Source organism: Otolemur garnettii, unplaced genomic scaffold (genome assembly GCF_000181295.1).
Source record: "Otolemur garnettii isolate 467f Iridium unplaced genomic scaffold, OtoGar3 scaffold00020, whole genome shotgun sequence".
NCBI lineage: Eukaryota > Metazoa > Chordata > Mammalia > Primates > Galagidae > Otolemur > Otolemur garnettii.
In genome coordinates, this window is record NW_003852415.1 from 9,424,568 (window position 1) to 9,444,810 (window position 20,243).

A 20,243-nucleotide genomic window follows, 5' to 3' on the forward strand; every position below is an offset into this window, starting at 1 on the left:
AGAGAGAGAGAGAGAGAGAGAGAGAGAGAGAGAGAGAGAGAGAGAGAGAGAGAGAGAGAGAGAGAGAGAGAGAGAGAGAGAGAGAGAAAGAAAGAGAGAGAGAAAGTTACAAATTGCCGGCTACTTTTAAAGAATAAAATTTTACTTTCAAGCACATAAAGGAATTGTAAGCAGTACATCAAAGCTGTGCAAAGGTAAGATTCTTAGGACAATAGCTGTGTTGAAAATATAAACATGCATTACAGAAAGGCATGAATTATAACTTATATATGTTTATTGCCCTCGATAGAATACTGTAGTGTCAGAGCTCACAGCAACCTCCAAATCCTGGGCTTAGGCAATTCTCTTGCCTGAGCCTCCCGAGTAGCTGGGACTACAGGCATCCACCACAACGTCTGGCTATTTTTTGTTGCAGTTTTGGCCGAGGCTGGGTTCAAACCCACCATCCTTGGTATATGGGACCAGAGCCCTACCCACTGAGCCACAGGTAACTGCCCATAACTTGTGTTCTTAAAATAGATAATTCTAAAAATTTTGAAAATATGCTCTACTTGTTCACAACTTAAAGTCATACTCACTATAAATGTAAGCAATTCTAAATATACACCTGATTAGAAATCTTAATAATGCATATGATCACGTAGAGCATATTCATTGAACACTTACCGTGAAATATACCTTGATGAGGTTTATAGGTAAGGCAGCCATAAGATTTGGTCCCTTCTCTCCAGATTCTTATATTTTATATAACATGCGAAATATACATAGTTATGAGAAAAACTGAGTAAAAAAAATATTCTTTGAGAGCCCCAAAGGTGGAAGGAAGTTCAAAGAGAAATGGAAGAAGACTTCCTTAAAAAGAGGAAGGATTTGAGCTTCATTAAAAACTTTTAGGATTTCAACAGATGTTATGGCAGTAAATTCAAATAGTAGGACATCACCTGAAAAATAATAGTAAAAGGTTTGTGTCCTAGACAGACAATATGTTGACGAAGGGGAGAAGATTCAGCCAGAGAGGAAACTAGAATGTTATATTATTTCAAAGTAGCCCTCTGCCATAACAAAGACCAATTCTTTCACCTAAAATTACAGTTATTCCTGACACCTACTGCATTTCAATATCTTGATTATTTACCTCCAAAGATGCTGTCATAATTAAAAGCACGTACCATTTTAACAAAAGAGTTTCATGAATGGGAAACTAAAATAGCTCTGTCCGGGAAGTTCTGAGAATGAGACTATCACAAGAACAGCATCTGTCACCAACATCTAACCAAATAAAAGACGTTGTTTTCAGGTGCAAAAATGCCTACAAAATGATCTTATCAGAATTGTTCACAAGATCCTACCTATACAGAAGCTCAGGTCCAGAAAATGGGGCCACATAAATGTCATGAAAAGGTTCTTCAATAGTGATGGATTATGAGGTAATGGGGTGTGGAGAAGTTGGTGTTCTGTGAAGATTAGAGCAGGATTCCTCCCTCCTTATCTTGGCGGCACTCTTATTTTTCATCTTGTTCTTACCATGGGGAGCTGAGTTCCTATTAACTATGTGTCCTGATACAGTTTGGGTGATTCCTTTGGAGACCTTATCTAGTTTAACTATCTGGATCAATAGGCATGGCCCTAGCTTTTGTAAGTTTGTGACATAATATTGCTTGTTTTTATTAGATTGTTGCTGATGAAATTATGGCTATTTTAACTATTTTTACTATTTCTAATGGTTTTAACTATTTGTACCTCTGTTTGATTATAAATTGAAGGAAGAACTATTTGTGAGTGAGCTTCATTTTTTTTTTTTATCTTTACCCATCAGCATTTCTCAGGCCATGTAAAATTAAAGAGTAGTTATTGCTGGTTATTTTTCCAAGGTGAGACTCAAAGGGAGGAGCCGGCAAGTAGAAATATGAGGTGAAGGTGAGTCAACTAAGCTTAAGGGAAATGGGGGCATCCAAACTCTTTCTCAAGAACTTGATATGAAGAAGAAAAATATTTGCAATTTGTCCTGATGTATTCCGCAAGCTTTACTATAATAAGTGGAAAATTATGTATATTTCACGTGTGATGATGAAGATTGATGCATTATGTTCTTGTCCACGAACTGACAAGCATGAGTAAATAAAAAAGAACTTTTTGTTTGATAAAAGATATGTGGAAGACTTAAACATATCATATATATATACATAATTAATATATGTTAATAATTCATTATGTACTATATGAGCACTAAGTTAAGGATATGGGTTTAATCATTAAAAGAAATGACATTTATGAACTATGTAAATTGATGTCCAATTAACTTGCTGCAGCTATCTTATTAAATGCCAATTAAGAGTATTAACATTCTTTACAATTTCAGCTATCAATATGAATTTAGCTGTACCTTTATTGCCATTGTAATTTTGAATTAATTACATGGTTAGATGATTTATCTTTTTCATAATTATTAAGCCTTTGCTCTGGCCTTCAAAAATATAAAATTGATAGCTCTATAAACCCTGAAGTCCCAAAGCATCACTGATTTTCTGGCTTTGTACAAAGCTTTGTGTTGAAGCCAAATGCAGATTTTACATGGTGTGTGGTATTAATTTTGATTTTTTTTCATTAAAAATAAATTATGATAAACCTACATAATGCATTACCAAAGCTGTTATTAGGTCTTTCAGATTGTTTTCTTTGCTATTATTACTTGAATTAATTCCCGTCTAATTACAGGAAGATTTTCTGACAACAGAGAACTTTCTTAATAAAAAGCAATAAAACATAGCCGATCAGAACACACCTATTAAGAGGCTTTTTGTAAAACATGTTTTATTTTGCTTCAACAATCCCCTGAATATCTAGCATGGTAGATAGAAGTTTGAAGTAGTTGAAAAGATTATGGGCTCTGTAATCAGATAATTTGGGGTTCAAGTTATCTCTTACAGTTTTCCTTTCTTTGGTTGTAGAAATGGATGCCATTGTGCCAATTTATCCTATTTCCTCATTATTAAAATGTGAATGATAAAAACTACATGTGGTTGTGCTGAGTATTAAATATAATTATCTCCAGCATAAGGATGGAAACAAATACAGTGAATAATAAGGATGAAAGTCTGTAGTCAGTGAATACTAGCATTTATCTCTATTATTTCTACATTTTTGATTTTTGAAATTATCCCATTAGTTTGAACATACCATACATGAAACATACCGCCAAATAGTTTTATATATGATTTATGAATAGAACGGATCTCAGGATATCTATTAGTCTAAAAATGCAGGCACCTGAAAGACAAGTTAGTCACATTTGGGCACATACAGGACCATTGCCTTGTTTCATTTACCTCACTACAATATAATATAAATGTTTAATGGTTAGATCCAAAGATGACCATTTAGAAATATAATTAATCATGGCTCCAGACTCATGCATTAATGAGCTCAAATCCAAATTATTAAAATCAGAGGTGCCAGAGAATCAATTTTTAATTCTGCTTACAGGTAGCCATTCAGTAGAGGCTTGCAAGCAGATTTGGCTAGGGTACCATTTGCTTTTTTTTGCCTTAGTTTCACCCAGTTTATGCTCTCAGAAGATGTGGCCTGCCACCACACTCTGTGATATTTAGATGTACGTTTCAACTGTAGAGGTGTAGAGGTATAACTTTTCTATGAGCTATTCCCATTAACTCTACTCTGTGCCATTTCCCCATCGTCTCAGCCCACACATTCTCTCTGTGTGTAAAGAATGATAAGGGGAAATCGGACTCGTCCTTTCTCTCCCCCTTCCCTGCCTAAGCAACGATGACCTCCTCCCTGCTTGACATAGTCATTTTTTTAATTATTTTTTTGCTAATCTGTGCCCATTTAAATCTTCCATAAAACCTCCAATAAAATCACTTTTAAAACCATCAGGTGTCAGGTACAATCATAAATGTCCTGGAAGTAAAATTGCCCTAATGAAATAGATGGAAACCTCAAATTCTTGCCCATGTGCTTCCAATTAAAAATTTTTCCTCTGGCACACTATTATTTATAGCACTGTTAATGATGGAATTCACACTGAAATAAAGTCTTTCTTGTTGGTGATTATTCATGAGCCCCATGTGCATAGAAGTGCCTCACATAGAACATTCTATCTGGTGGTTTGAGATTGAGGGTCACTGGGAATTGATGTAGATGGCTGAGAAAGAATTTCACCTATAGTTTCACAATGGTTCTGTTGAGCCCTGAGTCTGACTGATAAGGATGAACAATTGTGACCACGAGGGGAAATTTACAGAAATTAGTTGAACAATTACAATGTGGCTCTACAATAATCAGAATTACAATTTGTACAGATGGTGACCCTTTCCAGTCAACTAAGCAATGAAAATAAAGATGCTGCGACTTGTCACCATACCAGCATTTGAATAAAAAGCTCTTGTAACTCCCCCAGCTCACATGGCAAGTAGGTAGCTGGCACAGGCTTGGGTTGAAAGCTGATAGATTTTTATTTTCTAGAATTTAATAGCCTAAGGTCATATTTTATTTCTTTCCAGAGTTCTTAATTTAGATAAGAATTTCAGGGATCTCTCTTCAATTTGTGACCACAGACGACACCCGTGAAAAAAGAAGGATATTATTAGTCCTAATGACAGCTTTCATGCATTGACTATTTCTTCAGGCTTACTGCATATCATAGCTTTGCAATGTAGGCATTTTTACAGCAATTTTACATGTGAGAAAACTACACCCTAGAGACTAATCACTGAGTGAGATGTTATACAACCAGGCCTATTTGTCCCTGGAGCTCGGATTCTTTGAGCTACACAGTTCTGCTCATGAGTTAATTGACTAGCTCATGAGTTCATCTTTTCAAATCATTACGGATCCCATTCCCATTAATGTATATTCTTCAATTTGCACAAGTTTCTTGCATAATTACATTATTTTATTTCCTGGTGAAGTCTGTATAAGTCACCCAGGAGTATTTCCTTCTGTGTTTTCAGGAATATCTTGTTTTTCCTTCTTTTTCTACACTCTACGTATCCTCTGATTTTCTGAAGTGTTACATGTGGTGACTTAATATCCTGCACAGAATTCACGTGAATGAGCACATGAATTTTGTGCAGGATATGGACTATCCTGAGGTAAACAGTTGCTGCCTTAAATACTTTAAGTTTCTCTATACTTGGGTTTTAAAATGTTGAGTAAATTGAGATTCCTATACTTTCTGCATTCTGTTTTCCTTCCTTCCACACATTATTTGCATTTTCCTGGCATAGAGAACACAAACGTGTACAAGTTACAGATCTCATTTAATAAATTCTCATTTATGGAAATAAATATAGCAATAATAATCGTGCCAACCAAAAGTTTTTATTTAGATGAAAATTTTATTCTACTGTTTGGCTTCGTTATTGCATCCTTGAAAACACTGTAGGTATATATTGTTTAAAAAAAATTGACAGTGGGTCTCTCAGAGTTGCTAAAATCTTGCTGTATTTATGCTATACATTTTCGACACAGCCTTCTTTCTTACCTCAAAGTATTTTTTTTGTAATTCTTTCTGCAGCATTTCAATCTGTAAACTCATTAAATATTTCCCTTGAATAACAGTTTTTACTAAATAATGTTTAGTGATGTGGTCCACATTTCTTACCAATGATGTGCATGTCTAAAATTTGAGAGAAGCCTTATTATCACAAAGTTGGTTTGCATTTAATTGATTACAAAACCCTACCTATCAGCATTAACCTTCTCACTATGTATAAATATTGGGATTTTCCTAAGGAGACTTAGGTACATATTTGATATCTCTCTGGCAACTGGGAAGGCTGGAAATGTTGACTACTTCTTAATTTTCACAGTGTGGTTCCCCCTCCATGGGTTTTCTTTGGGCCTTATGGGGAAACTGTATCATTGCCTACACTACTACAGGCTTATATCTAGAATTTCTTGTGCTGTAGTAACCTACACAAAGTTCCTATGTATCTTGCCAAAGTCATAAACAAGCTTTTATTCTTATTATTATTTCAGAATATTATGGGGGTACAAATGTTTTGGCTACATAAATTACTTTTGTTCAGTTTGAGTCAACATTATAAATGTGACCAATTTACCTTCTATTGAAGCTTTTATCTACCACAAGGAACTATTACTGATCCTGTCAGATGGTTTCAAGGAGTTTGCTTCATCTGGTCTAAAGCCATCATCTTTCTTTTCTGAAAGTTATTTTCTTTGTCCATTGAATGATCCAATCACTTTTGTCCTTCTAAGTTTGCTATTATGGCACATTCTTGAAATGTAGTATTCCTACATTTATAGATATTCAACATAGAGTCAGGGTATTAAGTCCAATAGATAAATTTACCATTATAATGAAGGTAACTAGTAAAACCTGTCACCCTGCTATTCTTAGGGAGAGGGTTTATAGCTTTAATTAGAGTCTTAAGTGGATTTGTGAACCAAAATGGGAAAATGATCTTTTTATGTAGATATTTGGGAATTTTATACGTGGGTAGATCTCCACAATCACTTAAAATTTAATGGTGAAAATTATAAACCTTTCAGAAGATAGTATAGGAAGATATCCTGCTGACTTGCATGGGTAAATGTTTCTTAAACAGAGCATTATTCAAAATAGAAAGGTCTGATAAATTGGATGTCATTAAAATTGAGAATTCCATTTCATCAAAAGAAATTATTAAGAGAAATAAAATGCAAAACAAGAACAGATTGCAATATGTGCATCTGTCAGAGGACTTACATCCATTATGTACAAAATATCTACCCAGAGTGTTAAGAAAAGGACAATACTTTAGTGGAAAAACAGAAGCAAAAGCAAAAAGAACAGGTACCATACAAAGCACCTATCTACATGATTAATGTACGTTTGTAAGGTTTCACAAAATCATTCTTTATTAGGGAAATACCAGTTAAAATTGCAACGAGGTCAATGAGATACCTCTACACTTGCGTCAGAATTGCTTACTTTAGAAAACAAACAATAACAATAAAAGAAAATAAATAAAATGACATGTGATGGCCAGAATGTTGAGCAATCACAAATTATACTACTAATGGGAATATTAATTGTTACAAACATTACACAAACTTTGCGATATCTATTAAAATAACACATTCTACTCACATACACATACATAGAAATGCTTTAGTGATTATGGAGGTTTTTGTGTATATCAATCAATAGGCACATCCACATATGTACATCAAAAGACACAAACAAGAATATCCAGAGTGGCATGCTTCATAATACCCCCAAATGTGGTTAAAACTTCCCCTGTCCATCACCAGCAGATTCAGTAAATAAGCTGTGGTACTGTTGTACAGTGGAACACTGTACATTAATAAACTACTTGTAAAACAAAAACAGAGATGAATCACACACATATGATGTTTAGTGCAAGAAGTCAGTGAAAACCATATGCAAGCGATAACAATATATATTGCTAAGAAAAAGGGAAAATAGCAGTCACAATGGTCGTTATATTTCTCTGGGTGAGTAATGCCCAAGAAAGGGCATGAAGCAGGTTTCTGGGCCACTGAGAACATTCTACATTTTAATCTGGGTGAAAGTTATCTGTGTGTGTCCACACTTTACAAAAGTTGAACAAGTGACAGGGGTGCACTTTATATCCTATGCTTCAATAAAATAAAGTAAAAAAATAATAACAATTAGACACACAAAAACTATGCCTAGCAAGGAGGATAGAACATCCCCAAGGAAGAACATTTTTCTCAGTTTTTCAATTCCTCTATCAGCAGAGCTGATTAAATATGACGAAAGCAACTCTGTCTAGCTGTAACTTGTAGAGATCCATTTGAGACAAAACAAAGGTATTTATCCTTGCTCATTCTGCCATTTACTTTCTTTCCCCCCCAAATATTACAGGGGTATACACATTTTGGTTACATAATTTACTTTTGGATATATATATTTTTTGAGACAGAACCTCAAGCTGTCCCCCTGGGTTGAGGGCCATGGCATCACAGCTCGTAGCAACCTCCAACTCCTGGGCTCAAGCGAGTCTCCTGCCTCAGCCTCCCGAGTAGTTGGGACCACAGGTGCCCACCACAATGCCCGGCTATTTTTTGGTTGCAGCCGTCATTGTTGTTCGGTGGGCCCGGGATGGATTTGAACCCGCCACCTTGGGTGTACGTGGCTGGCACCTTAGCCACTTGAGCCACAGGCGCCAAGCCTACTTTTGGATATTTTAAGTCAAAGTTGTAAGTGTGTCCTTCACTCAGAAAGAGCACATTGTACGTTAGGTGTTAATTACATATCCCTCACCCCTCCTCCTACCTACCTGAGTCTCACTTTTATATGTGTATGTAAGTGCTGATCAATTAGTTTCGATTTTATATTGAGTACATTACATTATTGAATACTACTCAGCCATTAAAAATGATGTTCTAGAATCTTCTGTAACATGAACGGAACTGGAGACTATGCAAATGGAAATACAACACCATTACTTTCTTATTGAATATTAGAAGGTTTTCTGATGTATAAAGTCATGTAACAATATCTATTTTAAAGGATTATTTGAGAGACAAGATCATGCAGTGAAAGTGGCTGTCACAGTACTGGGCATATAGCACTCACATATGGTAGGTGTTGTTATTATCATCATATTTTACCTATACAATCATTGCAGGTATTCAGCTGATTTTTCATAATTATGAAAGGTCTATTTTTAAATTAAAAAGTGGCTATATTTTTTACCTCTTTCTTGTATGTATTATAAATTTTCATTGAAATATGTTGTGAGAGATAATTAGAAAATTATTTTCAGATCTATAAAACGTAGTTAATGAAATGAAATGAACTGTAACACTGTTTTATAAAAATACACACACATATACTTCTTATAAATATCTGTGTTGTTTAGAAGCTTCTCTAAAAATTCAAGCATTCTTGCAGTAAAACCAACTAACAGCTCATGACAAACCAACAAATGTATGTTATCTATCAGCTATTTTAAGTGGTGTTTATGTCTTGATAATGAATCTAAATGTATATTCTATGAAGCTAGTTGTGGTCAACCTCTTAAGCTATATTAATGTCCACATTTGAAGAGCAAACCTAATTAATTACTCCTTTGTCGTAATGTAATTCATCTCTGCTTTAAAAATCAGTTGTATTTTGTCAAATGGTATGGTCCCTATACCTCTGGTTTACATCAGAGAAGCTGGATTTTTAGAACTGCAGGGTCAGTTTAGGGTAGAATTTAAAGGTCACCCTTCATGTCACATAGGAGATAAATAAGGCCAGAAATGTGAAGCATTTTATGTAGGACAGAGGCAGAGCTAGAACCCAAGTTTCCTAAATCCAGATTCCTTTCTCTACTTCTCAATCCATGAGCCTCTTGTATATATTTTCTCTCTGACATGGGACTAACAACACAAATGTTCAAAGGGTCAAGCGGAAGTGAACCATCACTTCTTTTGACACTGAATATCTAACTCAGAGTGGCCTCTTTTAGAAAGCTGTGATCCTTCCATAAATTTGAAGGCTAAAATCAGTGTCATCTATTCTTGCTTAAACCAAGAATTAGTCCTACAGTATTATAAATATTCTCATTGTTAATCATTCAGATAGCTCCAGTGTCTCCATTTATAAGGGCTTCTTATCGTCAAAAGTTTTCCTCCTGATAGTTTGGATAAAGACTTTCTTACTAGGAGAATTTCAAAGGCATTAAAAGGAATATTTCATATAACTTTGTGAGGTCTGTGTTCGTGGTATTCCTTTTAAAGGATGTCCAGAATTAATAGGTCATGTAGCAGGCAATGAAGGGGTGAAGCCACCTTTTTCTGTAATCACAGTTCTCTCTAAAGTCACATAGTCCCTATAAATGAGATAATAAAGTAACTTACATTGGTTCCTTTAGTTCCCTAGAGTTTAAAGTCTATTAATGGGTATTGGATTCAAAATAAATAAACTGGATGGAAAAATCATTATGTGAGTTCTATTTTCCAAATATCAATTTGGTTTCTAAGCACTCCAATAACTTACCCTTAATTTCTGAGTTAGAGCTTCTGAGAAAAATAGTTAAAATTTGGGGCATCATTTATTTTCCTCCTCTTATAATCAGGGATGTGAATTCAGCAGCTGAGGGTATTGAATTTGGCATTAGAGCTGATTCATCTCTTTAAAAAACATGTATTTTACATATTGAGTTTCATCCTTGGGGAGATAGCAAACAATAAAAAATCCACTGGAAAAAATTAGTTGGAGTGGGTAGATGAATAGATCCTTGCTTATTTTACTGAATTTAATAGTATCATGTATACCCCACCCAGTCTGTGTGTTAGGATTTAACATTCAAACATTCAGAATTAGTGAGCATAGTTGTTAAATAGAATTATAGCCTTCCTGGGACAAATGTTGAAATTTCCTTGTTTTCAGTTTGCATACACTGGGGCCTTTGTATTTCACAAGCAGAACAGGTCAGAAAAGACAGATCACAATAAAAGGAGGTTGAATTTTTGTGATCTCGAGAGCAGTGAGAGTTATCTACTATGTGAATGTTTGTGGATTTTTAGTGTGACCTGCCAGCAAAAAATACATTTTGTATCATTAAATCCCATGTCCAAGGAAATGGCAGCAATTAACTGGTAAGAGTGAGAAAACTATAAAGTACAGCATATGAACGTAACAGATTGACAATTCATACTCTATGCCCAAGGGTTTGTAAAGTGGTCAAAATATTCACAAAAGTTTAATTTTTGCACTCAAAAAGCAGTCACTGAGTGCCCACACCACTGTGTGGCTTCCTGTCATAGTTTATTTTTTATTATTTTTTTCCCCAAATCTCCTTTTCTACTCAGGTGAGTCATGAAATAATTCAACTTTTTAACATAGATTCTACCTCTTTTTTTTTTTTTTTTTGACTGATTTATTTCAATGGCCACAAAAATATAGGAAAGATGTTATGGAAGATATATACACACACACACAATTTGTACATACTATGATATATATGGTTAGGATCATAGTATATAAAAATTGTGTGACTTATTTTCTTTTAATTAATATGTGTTTAGGGGATTTACTTATAAACTGTACACAAGAAAGATGTTCAGATTATAGTACTCTTCTAATTCACAAGTTTGGTGGCAATTTCCTTCCTTCCTTCTTTTTTCCCCCTTTTCTCCCTCCCTTCCTTCTCTGCTTTCTTTCCCTGTGTGTCCATTCCTATCCCTTCTTCCCTGTAGCCTTGCCTCTTTCCTCCCTTTTATCTAGCTTCCTTCCCTTCCATATTTTTGTACTTGTAATAATATTCCATAACTATTGAAAGCTGAGAAGAATCAAGTACCCATAAATCTCTTCCCTCAGAGGCAATTACAGATAATGTTCTGATAGTTAACTTCCAAAATATTTTCTATATGTTAAACGCTTGCTAAGTACAGATGTATAAAGATGTAAACTGGTTAAGATCATAGTATATATACAAATCGTATGACTTATTTTCTTTCATCTAATATGTATTTTAGGGTATTTACTTATAAAATATTTTCTGATTGGAATTTCTCAGTTCTAAAAATTGAAATTTTGGGCTTGGCACCCGTTGCTCAGTGGTTAGGGCGCTGGCCACATACACCAGGGCTGGTGGGTTCGAACCCAGCCTGGGCCTGCTAAACAATAATGACAACTCTAAAAAAAGAAAAAAAAAATAGTCCAGCATTTTGGCAGGCACCTGTAATCCCAGCTGCTTGGGAGGCTGAGGCAAGAGAATCGCTAAAGCACAAGAGTTTGAGGTTGCTTTGAGCAATGATGTCATAGCACTCTACCCATAGTGAGATTTTATCTCAAAATAAATAAATAAATAAGAATTTCTATGTACTGATATTTTATCCCAAGTATTTTCCCCTGTATTAAATCAAGGTAGAGTTTATCAAATATATCACTTACATAAATGTATACAGTAATGCTCCATAGTTTTCCATAAATATATATTTAACTCACTTGTAGTATCGATGATATCAAGCTACTAAATTAATAAGAACATTTACAATGATTTAGATGAAAGATATATTTTGCTTACTGCTGCTGTACAAGTGGTATACTTTAGAAATATTAAGTTCAGTTCCAGACCACCAATGGTAAAGGGACTATTGCGATAAAGAAAATTACAAATGTTTTGGTTTCCTACTGCATACAAAAGTTATTTTATTTATTCTAAACTTTAATCAACTAAGTGTGCAATGGAATTATGTCTAAAAAACAATGTACCTTAATTAAAAATACTTTATTTCCTAAAAAATGTTAATAACCATCTGAGTCTGCAGAGAGTTGTACTATTTTTGCTGGTGAAGGGCCTTGCCTCAATGTTGATGGCCAATGATTGATCAGGATTGAAGTTGTTGAACACTGGGGTAGTTGTGACAATTTCTTAAAATAAGACAACAATGAAGTTTCCACATCAGTTAACTTTTCCTTTCACAAAAGATTTCTCTGCAGCATGCAACATGGTTTGATAGTATTTTACCCCTGGTAGAACTTTTTTAAAAATTCCAGTTGAGAGTTAATCCTCTCAAATCCTACCACTGCCTTATCAGTTAAGTTTATTGGATGTTCTATATTCTTTGTTGTCATTTCAATAATGTTCACAGCATCTTCATCAGGAGTAGATTTTTCTTAAAAACCATGTTGTTTGGTCATCCATAAAAAGCAAGTCCTCATCTGTTCATGTTTTATCATAAGAGAGCATCAATTCGGTCACATCTCAGGCTTCACTTCTTGTTCTCTTGCTATTTCCACCACATCTACAATTATTTCCTTCACTGAAGTATTGAACGCCGGAAGGTCATACATGAAAGTCAGAATTAAGTTCTTAATATTCACAAATATTTTTTTTTAATTGGCAAGTAATAATTGTACATAATTATGGGGTACATAGTGATGTCTTGATACACATAATGTACAGTGATCAGATCAGAGTAATTAACATACTTATCATGTCAATCATTTATCATTTCTTTGTGTTGGGAACAACACCTTTAATGGCATCTAGAATGGTGAATCCTTCCAGAAGTTTTTAATTGACTTTGCCCAGATCCATGAGAAGAATCACTATCTATGGCAACTATTGCCTTACAAAATGTATTAAATGTATTTCTTAAATAATAAGATTTGAAGTCAAAATCACTCCTTGATCTCTGGGAGTAGAATGGTTGCTATGTCAGCAAGCATGAACACATTAATTCCTTCTATCTCTTCACTGGAGACAGCTATTGGGTGACCAGACACATTGTCAGTAAGCAGTAATATTTTAAAAGGAACTTCTCTCTGAGCATTAGGTCTCAAAGTTGGGCTTGAGATATTCAGTAAACCATATGGTAAACAGATAGGCTATCATTCAGGCTTCGTTATTCCATTTGTAGAGCACAGGTGGAGTATAGCTCTGGGAATGTTTGACATAATTCTTAAAGGTTCTAGGATTTTTACAATGGTAAATGAACATTGACTTCAACTCAATGTCACTGGCTGCCTGGGCCCCTAACAAGAGAGCCAGCCTGTTCTTTGAAGCTGTCTCCAGAAGCTGTCTTCTGGAAGCCAGACATTGATTTCTATTTGGCTATGAAAATTCTAGATGGCTTCTTCTCCCAATATAAGATTGCTCTAGCTACATTAAAATCTGTTTTAGTGTCATCGGTTATGACACAAAAACCATGAATTATCTTAGACACATCTTTTGGATTACTTGCTACAGCTTCTAGGTCAATACTTGTGGCTTCACTGCTACTTCTTTGTTATGAAAATGGTTCCTTTCCTTTAACCTTATGAACCTGTCTCTGATGGCTTCCAACTTTTCTTCCAAAGCATTCTCACCTCTCGGCCTTCATAGAATTGAAGAGAATTGAGGTCTTTTCCTACATTAGGCTTTGACTTAAGGGAAGGTTGTGCCTGATTTGATCTTCTATCCAGACCACTAAATTATTTTTCATATCAGCACTAAGGCTGCTTTGCTCTCTCATCATTCGTATGTTCATACAAGCAGCATTTTGAACTTTCCTGAAGAACTTTTCCTTTTCCTTAATAAGTCAGCTGTTTGGCCCCTGGAACCTATCTTGATTTCTAACATGCCTTTCTTACTAAGTCTAATCATTTCTAGTTTTTGATTTAAGGTAAAACATGCAACTCTTCCTTTCACATGAAAAGCTGGAGGCCATTGTAGGGTTATTAATTGGCCACATGTTAATGTCTCAGGAAATAGGGAGGCTTGAGAAGATGGAGAGAACAGAAAAATGGCCAGTAGGTCGTCTTTTCTGAGTACTGACCATAGCACCCCAAAGCAATTACAATATTAATGTCAATGATGACCCATCAGATCACCGTATCAGATATGATACTAATTACATAGTTTGAAACCTTGCAAGAATTACCAAAACGTGACCCAGAGAAAATGGCCTGATAGACATGCTTGATGCTAGGTTGTTTGGAACAAAAAATAGAAGTATTTTAAAAGCGCGATAAAGCAAAGCACAATAAAAGTATGTATGCTGTGTTTATTGAGACAGGCTTTTAAAATTACTTTTTCTATCCCTCCATTTTCTATACAATAACCAGATATATATTCTGAGACACAGACTTGATACAATACTTCTCAATATGCCTCAAGTTCTTTCTAATTTAGAGCACATGTATATTATGTTATCTAATATGTATTTCCTCACAGATTAAATTTTCTCTGGTGGTTCTCTCTCACATACTGGGTATTTCTTAGAGGAAAGGACAATGCTCTTTAATTTTTAGTGGTATGGCTCGGTGCCTGTGGCTCAAGTGGCTAAGGCGCCAGCCACATACACCTAAGGTGGCAGGTTCAAATCCAGCCTGGACCCACCAAACAACAATGATGACTGCAACCAAAAAATAGCCGGGCATCGTGGTGGGCGCCTGTGTTCCCAGCTACTTGGGAGGCTGGGGCTGGAGACTCACTTGAGCCCAGGAGCTGGAGGTTGCTGTGAGCTGTGAAGCCACAGTACTCTACCCAGGGGGATAGCTTGAGGCTCTGTCTCAAAAAAAAAAAAAAAAGAAAAAAATTTCAGTGGTATAAGATTACCTAAGATTTCTTAAACATACAGTGTTTTTTATATTGCCATTAATTTCATTTTTTTTTTTGTTTTATTGTTGGGGATTTGTTGAGGGTACAAGAAATCAAGCTACACTGATTGTATTTGCGTTTGTTAGGTAAGGTCCCTCTTAATTGCCTGGGTCTTCTCTCCCCAATCCCTCCATGCCCAGTTGCAAAGGAGCAGTTACTTGGCCTCCATCTTGCTCCTCCCCCAATTTCATTTCTTAAATTCAAACTGTTTCTCCTCATTGTGTCCTCTTCCCACACACATACACATGCACACACTCACACACAGGCTCATTTTGCCATTTAATGGAATGTGCTCAGCCATTCATGGTAGTTGAGACTTTATGTTACCTCCTCCTGGAAGGCTATCCTGCCCAATTGCCTCAGGCAAAAGGAGTGGATTTCTTCTTTGGACATGTTGTTATTATAGGATATTCATCACCACAAGGCTTGCTACTGCATAATTTGTGATTTAGCAGGGTATGAATTGTGTCTTATTGTCTATCAGACTTTGCAATAGGATATAGGATTTTTATTGAATGAATGAATAAATAAATGTGATCAATGGTCATCTTTAAGACACTGAACAAAAATATTTTACTTTTGGATGGATAAAATGATGAAAACATCAAACTAGATTGAGGTGAACAAAATAAAAAATGATCATTTGAACAGTTTGAAAAGGATTGAATACACTCACGTGAGTTTATAAGAGAATAATCAAATGGTAACTGTCTTGTACAGAGGCAAGGATGAAAGTGATGGTGAGTCAGCTGGTTACCAAGAGGTTAATTAAAAATGAAAAATCTCCACCTCCAGTTAAGGAGCCATAGTTCATCTACCACCAGAGTGTATCTAAACATCACAATTCTCCATACTCTACTCTGTGTTCCTTTAGCAAATTGGATTTTTAATGAGGAAGGATGTTCATTAGAGTCAAGAAATCCTGCAGAAGTGCCAGATATTTTTACCAAAATAAGTGTTCACTTTAAAATATAAGGCACTGGATTAAAATAACTGTCTCCCCAGTACCTGTATTTTTCAATTTTCAAAATTCTTGGGGTCATTTTCTTAGGAGGAAAAAAAAAGTACATTTGAGCAGAAATGAATATAACAGGAGAGAAGAAAAATAGCCACAAGGTTAAAAAGTTGAGAAAAAGCTGAAGGGAAACCAACACAGCTGCTTAGAACGATGGAGAAAAGCCTTTTGGGGATCTGTAATAAATGAACATAGGTGATTAAATTTAATTCAGTAGTTGATGGTACCTAGGGACCCAGCCTCCCTCTCAGAACATAAAATATATAACACTATGTGGACTTAAACATCCACTGCCAGCCTATAGGAAACACACTTAATTCTCCCTCTAACCATCTTTCACATCGCAGGAAATATATTAAAGGCCTTGCCCTTCCCTTTGCCGTACAGTTCAGCTTTCCTGTTTCTCTCCTGTCATCATGGTATCATTTTCCTCCAGAAACAGTGGTTTTGTCAGGGAAATTTCCATGGACAAGGGATGAGGCAAATCTCCTCATCATTTTTCTTCATTATTACGGTCTTTTGCATATAAATTAAAACTATATAAATATAAGAGCTATCATTCATTTTTCAGTGAACAGTTTTTGAGCCTCCACTCTGTGCCAGACCAGAGGGCTGAAAACAGGATCGACTGTACCATGGACGGGTTAACAGGTCAGAAGGAAGAGTGATATGCAAAAAAAAAAAAAAAAAGAAAGAAAGAAAGAAAATAATAATTATAATGCAAGGAGAAATTCTCTCTCCATGTGCTGGATTCTGAATGACCAGCCACTAACCATGTCTAGGTAGCTGGGTAGTTGCTTGTTGTTTTTGTCTTTGGTTTTACTCAGATAGATGGAGAGAAGCAGTAAGATTTTGCACTGACTAAATAATTAAGGAACCCACATTCAAAGGCTATATCCCGGATCCTGTTATGGAGAGACAAGGATGCAAATCATACCACTGATTTTCGAGTTATGAAGAGAGAGACGATGCTTCATCATGACAATTTTCTTAGGTTTTAAGTAATTCTTCTCAGTGGCAGGGAACAAATGTAGCTAAATGCTAGTTGATTGATTGATAATTGCCCCAAACCTGTCCATACACCTTAACATTGGATCATCTTTTTATTTCAAAGACCTGGAGTCAGAATTCCTAAACTTAATTATTGGTCCATAATAGATGTTTTACATACAGTTATAAAAACTATAATATATATATATATATATGATGCAATATATATAGTTGTGAATATCTAAATATAAAATGATTTTAGTTGATCACAACGACTACATGTTTAGAATTATAAAAATTCTCCTTCCTCTTGCCTCTTGTGGACATTTGTTGTAGATTCTTTTAAACTTATTAATCTTAATTAATTAAAAATTAATTAATTAATCTTTAATCTAATATGCCTTAAACAAGGCAATATTATAGGTTCATCTCAGAAGAGAAAATTGTGAATATGAGTACATATAATGGCAGCCCTTGTCTACAGTGCCTGAATTTATAGATTTAATATGAAATATTATTTTTAAGATGTACTTTAACAGTATAAATTCTCATATATAAAAATAATAGGATTTTAAATAGCAACTATATCAATCCCTTAAAATCTCTTAAAATTTAAGTATGTTAATTTTAAGCATTGTTATCATGGCTTATTTAAAAATCTGACCAAAATATCTCTACCAAGAAATAGATCACATTTTTATATTCATGTGTATAACTGTCATACCATTATAAAATTTTAGCTCAATACTATCTCATATTTCCGTTGCTTAGCTTAGTTCTGCCTTTCATAAAATTTATTCTCTTTTCCTGCCATTGTAACAGGATAAAAGGTAGAACATAAATGTCCTTCAAAAATGATTCAACATTTTATCCTAAAATCTTCCCTGTCAACTCTTTCTTTTCTTGACACCACTATTAAGTCCATCATCCATTTCTGGATTTACAAAAATACTGATGTGCTTTTGTATAGAAATAAAACCACTGAGAGGATCAACACTGAGTGATGAGTGGCACATTTTACTGACATGTAGAGTGCCCAGCACAGAGCAGAGTTAAGGCTCTGGGGGGATTAGGTTAAGGGAAGAAAGATTTTAAATTGCCCCTGTCCCGTATTAGGCAAGTTAAGTCCCTGAGTATTACTAGAGATATCTGGATTTGTACACAGATGAGCAATGAGCTATCTGAAGGTAGTCTGAGGCATGTGCAGGTACACACCTGGGATTGCAGCGTCTAGCTGCCTAAATGGAGAGAAGAAGCCCAGTGGGTTCTGTACTGTTCACTGCATGCTAGATGGCCAGGTTAAGGTTGCTCTCCTTTCAAATGAAATAAATAAAATATGTCTATAGCCATATTGTCCTGCATTGTCCTGAGCTTATCTGAAATGCACACAATAAAATGTTTCATTGACCGTGGCATTTTCTTTGTTGTTCCTAACACTTGCACATTTATTTTATGAACAAATTAAGAGATTCATTTCCATAATTACATGCATTCGAGAAAAAATGATTTATTTTAATCCATAACTCTCTCAGCGCAAATGTAAACCAATGCAATGTGAGTGTTTATAAGATATCCTAGCAGGGATATCTTTAGAGACACAATGTAGATAGGGAAGAAATGAGATTTTTTTATTTACTTTTTACTACTTCCCCTTCAAAAAAATTAAATCAAGTTAACCTTAGAACCCTTTGTTGTTAGGTTACTAATATTTCTCAGTGACACTAGTGGCCGGTGATTTTTTTTTTTTTTTAATCTGTGATAGTGGCTGTCTCATGCACTGTAGGACATTCCATAGCATCCTTGGATTTACAACTAGATACCTATAATAGGACCCACCCACATTGCCATACACACACACACACACACACACACACACACACACAAATGCCTCTAGCAATTATCAAATGTCTCCTGGGGATGAAAGCATTTTAAATTGAGAACTACCATGTGATATGCCGTTTGTTGTCATTATTTGATTTTTCTTCTATCTCCTGCAAGGTTATGGAAACTGTTGTGTCCAGATGGCAAAATTTCCAAAGACCACCCAGGAGCCAATGCTGATGCAATAAACAAAAGGGCTGTTTATTCGACTTTGGACCCTCAGATCAGCCCAATGCAGCCGCAGCAGGAAAGTACTAAGGGCCTGATCCTCCAGACAAGGGTTTTTATAGGGGTCCTAACAATGGTGGCCATTGAGCAACTTGGGGGGTTTCTAACAGTTAGCTTGAGGTTCTCTAACAGAACTCTTCTGATTGGTTGGTCTTTCCTCATGCAGATGCACCTGACTGGCTCTCACCAGGGGTGGTTTTGCGTGCAGAAATGTTTGCAGTTTTTGTTAACTGGGCCTAGTCTAGACCTGCTCTTTCAGAAACATTCCCCATACTTTTAAGGGTAAGCTATATGGAAAGATATTCAGTGTTGAGTGGTTATCACTAAGAGCTTTGTGTTATCCCCTTCAAGTTCAGTGACTGTGGGCGATGTTGATGGCAGAACAAACCCAACTGCCACCAACAGCCTTCCTGACTAGAGAGTAAAGTTCTACTTTACAGTCATCACCCTCTGAACATTGCACCCTCCCAGGTCTCTGCCACTGAGCAGAAGAGGAGCCTATAAAATGGGAAAACTGAAAACTTACTCATCTTTGAAAGTTTGTCTTTTCTTCCAGCTCTCTAAGATTTGACCTTCTTTCCCCTCCCTCTAAACTCCTTGCCTGCCAAATCCTCATATGCATTTGCAAATGAAGTGGAAGTATAGTTGAAAGCAAGGGCCTTCTTATGGAAAAGTGCTAAAGATCTTAGAAAAAATAAGATTGTAAGGAACATGGCAAATTCTTCAGAGGGAGTAATACAGAGAACAAAATAGATGGGACAGGTGAAATTTGGAGCAGGGGCAGAAGTCTGTGGCTTCCAAAGGCTGTGTGTAGCCTTATGAGGAAACAGTCTCATATGCTTAAATGTTGCATCTCTGTCCTTGTAGGAATGCAAGGAAATTTGTCTCCTGCCCAGCAGTGGATTTGAAGAAAGACAAGTTTCCTATAATATCTGTTTGAGCAATTTGAAGATAGTCAATTCCTGAGTCTAGTCAGAAGATGTCTTTAAAAAAAAAAAATGAAGCAGATATTAAAAACTGAATCAGGCAAGAGAGCA